The sequence below is a fragment of the Carcharhinus amblyrhynchos genome, chromosome 8 (genome assembly GCF_965287045.1).
Source record: "Carcharhinus amblyrhynchos chromosome 8, sCarAmb.v2.hapA, whole genome shotgun sequence".
Taxonomy (NCBI): Eukaryota; Metazoa; Chordata; class Chondrichthyes; order Carcharhiniformes; family Carcharhinidae; genus Carcharhinus; species Carcharhinus amblyrhynchos.
In genome coordinates, this window is record NC_137331.1 from 70,539,972 (window position 1) to 70,544,919 (window position 4,948).

Below are 4,948 nucleotides of genomic sequence, written 5' to 3' on the forward strand. Positions count from 1 at the left end.
ATCACTAAGGCATCTACTATCACCTCTGCCATTTCCTTCAGAACCCTGGGATGCATTCCATCCGGTCCTGGGGACTTGTCCACCATCAGTCCCGTTAGTCTATCAAGCACTACCTCTCTAGTGACAGTAATCTCATTCAGGCCCTCAACTCCTACCATCCTTCTATCTTTAATATCCGGCAAACTATTCTTGTCCTCCTCTGTGAAGACCGAGGCAAAAAACTTATTTAAGGCCTCAGCCATTTCCTCATCTCCCACCACTAAATCCCCCCTCTCATCCTCTAAGGGTCCAACATTCACTCTAGCCAGCCTCCTTTTCTTTATTTATTTGTAAAAACTCTTACTGTCCTTTTTTATATTCAGTGCTAGTTTAGCTTCATAGTCTATCCTTCCTTTCTTTATCAACTTCTTAGTCACTCTTTGTTGATTTTTAAACCTCTCCCAATCTTCTACTCACCCACTACTTTTAGCCACAGTCAGGATCTGTGTTTTGCTATTAAGGATACAAAGGAAAAACACATTTGCAAGACTGTTAATCTGTCTGAAAATTACACAATATTTAATGGCAATAATAACCTAAATCAGTATAATAGTGAATTGTTGGGTTTGACTGGCTGATTTCATATTCTGCCCCCATACTGTATGCACAGTACGGCTATGGGACATGGGTTTGCAGCAGAGATGGGTATTAGAGGCAGTTTGAGCCATTTATATGACATACAACATCCACAGTTCTGCTGAGACCTACTCTCTGTCTAGTCCACATTATGGTGTGGGGTGGGCGGCAAGGGTGCATGGGTAGAGGTGGGCTGAGGGGATGGGGGTGGGCAGAGGGGAGAGATTTTACACAGTCCATTAGAACCGGAAACCTGGTTGCCTTAAATGTGACTTGACTGACAGGGAGCAAAATTTCAACTTCCCAACAGTGGTTTGAGATGCAGAGTTAAAGGGCGGGATTTTCTGCCAGCAAGTCCAGAAAACCCACCCGTTTTCAACAGACCTTTTTGCATGGTCTGTGTCCCACACTATAATTCCTGTGAAGGGCAGGATGGGAAAGTTCCACCTGTAAGTGTTAAAGTGAGAGGCCTGTTTGCTACATGTTGAACATTATGCCAATCTGTGACAGGTTTCTAGTTTTCATATATTTGCATGCCATGAATATTCATTCCTATCAAACAGTTTTTAATAACTCTTACCCTGGGGATGAAGTTAGGGTCACACTAGAATATTGAGGCAACTGGTTCACAGTGGCAGAGTACACTGGTCAGCTTTGTGTAGCTGTGTCTAAGCTAAATGGTTATCCACAGTGTCTAAGCTAAATGATTATTTACATTGAATTCTGTGGCACGTGTGGATAGAGGTATGATAAAATGTGTTAGTGTGCTGAAAGAGGAGCGAATCCTAGCAACCTAGAGGGGAGGAGATCCTGTAAACAGGTGAGGAATTGTTGACTCAGATAGTAAGATGAACAGTCACACAGATTCCAAACATTAACTTTGTTTTTCTCTCTCCACAGATGCTGCCAGACCTGCTCAGTCTTTCCAACCTTACCTGTTTTTATTTATGATGCAATGTTCATGTTAAGTGGATTGATAAGAACAAAGAACAAAAACAGCCCGGGAAACAGACCCTTCGGCCCAACGAGCCCGCGCCGCCATCTTAACACCACCAGTCCCCCTCTCCACCCATGACCCTTGTCTAATGTTTTATGGCCATCCACAGTGAGGGAAACTAATTTAGGGACAATTTATTCCTGCCAATCAGCCTAACAGCACATCTTTGGGGTGTGGGAGGAAACCGGAGCACCCGGAGAAAACCCACGCAAGCACGGGGAGAATGCGCAAACTCCCACAGACACTGGCCCAAATCCATGTGTCTGCACAGCAATCAGTGATAGTCACTGAGCTGTTGTCTTACCCAGTATCTGGTCCAGTTTAGGCACACACTAATGACATGAAGCACTAGGCCAATCTCGAACAACCAAGAGCAGCCCCAGTACGACCCATCGCGTGTATACCCCTCGTTGGACACAAGGCGGACCGACTTAAAACCTGTGAATGAAAAGGAAAAAAAACATTATTATTGTACCATATCCATTTACCTTACCAGGGACGCCCCAATGCTCATGACCCTTATTTAAAACAATTTCCTATATCCACCCTTCTCCAACCCAGTCATGTGCCTGTCTAAGTTACTCTTAAATGACTCTAGCGTGTTTGCCTCCACCACCTTACTTGGCAGAGCATTCCATACCCCCACTACCCTCTGTGTGAAAAACCTTCCTCTAATATCTGTGTTATACCTTTCCCCCCTCACCTTAAGTCCATGGCCCCTTGTCCTACGTGTCTCTATCATAGGAAATAGCTTACCTCTGTTTCCTCTATCTATACCCTTCATAATCTTATATACCTCTATTAGATCCCCCCTCAGTTGCCGTCTTTCAAGGGAAAAGAGCCCCAATTTCTTCAATCTTTCCTCATACCCCCGTCCTTCCATACCAGGCAACATCCTGGTAAACCTCCTCTGCACTCTCTCCAGAGTCTCCACGTCCTTCCGGTAGTAAGACAACCAGAACCGGACGCAGTACTCTAAATGTGGCCTAACCAATGTTCTGTACAACTGCAACATTAGACTCCAGCTCTTATATTCTATACCCCTTCCTATAAAGGCTAACATACCATAGGCTTTCTTCACCACACTCTCCACTTGCACTGCCACCTTCAAAGACTTGTGCACTTGCACCCCCAGGTCTCGCTGCGATTCTATACTTCTTATGGGTTTACCCTTTATTATATAACTCCCCCCTATGTTATTCCGGCCAAAATGCATCACCTCACATTTATCCGGATTAAACTCCATTTGCCATGTATCTGCCCAATCAACCAGCCTATCAATATCCCATTGTATTGCCAGACACTGCTCCTCACTGCCCGCCAATCCAGCCATCTTGGTGTCATCACCAACTCCCTCTTCCAAATCATTTAAATACACTACAAAGAGAAGAGGTCCCAGTACCGAGCCCTGCGGCACACCACTAGTGACAGACCTCCAGCTAGAAAAGGAGGCCTCCACTGCTACTCTCTGACTCCTCTTTGCAAGCCAGTTCTCTACCCATCTAGATACCAGGCCACGTATCCCATGAGCTTTAATCTTCTCTACCAACCTACCATGAGGGACTTTGTCAAACACCTTACTGAAATCCATATAGACGACATCAACGGCTCGTCCTTCGTCGACCGTTTTCGTCACCTCCTCAAAGAATTCTACCAGATTTGTAAGGCAAGACTTCTCCTTTACAAAGCCATGCTACATATCCTTAATCAGATCGCAACGCTCTAAGTGCTCATACATCCTATCCCTAAGAATCCTCTCCATCAACTTGCCTACCACTGACCTTAAACTCACCGGCCTATAGTTACCCGGGTTATCCCTCCTACCCTTTTTAAACAACGGTACCACGTTCGCTATCCTCCAGTCCTCTGGGACTTCACCTGTGTCCAAAGAAGAGACAAAGATTTGCATCAGAGGCCCAGCAATCTCATCCCTCGCTTCCCTAAGCATGGTAAATTGCCCCTTAGTGCCCAAAGTTGAATAGATTAGGTGGATTAGCCATCATAAATGTGCAGGGTTACAAGATAGGGTGGGGCTGGCTATGATGCTCTTTCGGAGGGTTGGTGTCGAGATTAAGAGCCGAATGGTCGCTGTCTACACTATAGGGATTGTATTATTCTATGAAAAGGAAGGGTTGGTGCTGCTAATATATGGATCTTGTGGGTTGAATTGAGGGTGCTGGACAGTAGAGAAAAGAATCAAAGTCAAAGGGAGGGTCTTAAAAAGGTTCCCAATCTCCCAGCTTTCCATCGGCCTTAGTTTTTGTCTTTATGTTGTCTTTAACTGCCTTGCTTTGGTATGGGTTTTTTTTCCTCTCTCACAAACTTTCTTCCTCCCTGGAATATATTTTAATTGGGAGGATATAATTATTTCTCCTTAAACAACAGCGACTGCTCATCCACTGTCATATTTTTAGCCTTACTACCCAGTCCACTAGGATCAAGTCTGTCCTCAAGCCGACGTAATTGCCTTTGTTTAACTCCAGAATTTGAGTGTGGGACTCCAGTTTCTCACCACCGAGCTGAATTTTGAATTCTACCAAACTATGATCACTCTTACCTCGAGGATCCTTACCTATGAAGTCTTTCATTAATCCGTCCTCGGATATTGGAGTAGGTCACAGTGTCAAAGTTTAGTAGGCGCCTTGGGTTGGATCACGGGAGCAGACGAAAGCATTGAAAAAGATATGTGAAGGATTTTGGGTCAGAGTGGGCATTGGAATTGATGTGGCTATGCGAGCAGAGAAAATGATGGAATGTATAGGGAAATGGTAATAACATTTAGGGTAACAGCAGAGGTTCAAGGATCACATAGTGGAGGTAAAAGGTTATGGTGGATATATCAAAGATGATGGTGAACAAATGAAGGCGATAGGAGGATGGAAAGACAGAAACAACTTTCAAAGGTATCATGCATTATAGCTATTGCCTCATGTAAATCACAGGTGAGTGGGGAGTTCTGACCACAAACAGGGCATATAAAGGCACACACAGTTTACAGAATTAGATTAGAATGTGAGTCTTTACACCCAATCAAGTCTTAAAGATGCAGACAATGTGAGTGGAGATAGCATTAAGCATAGATTAAAGAGATGTGTATTGTCTCCAGACAAGACAGTAAGTGAGATGTTGTAAGCCCAGACAAGTCATGGGGGTTACAGACATGAACCCAAGATCCCAGGAATTTTTAATCCATATTTGCACACAATATTTTTTATAGAAAATTACAACCCACAAAGGAAATCCCCATTCAAGTAATGTACTTCCTAATCTTAAGCTTCCACTTGCTTAATAGTTATACTGGGGTAAAAACAGTTCCTGAAAACAGCAGTCAGCACG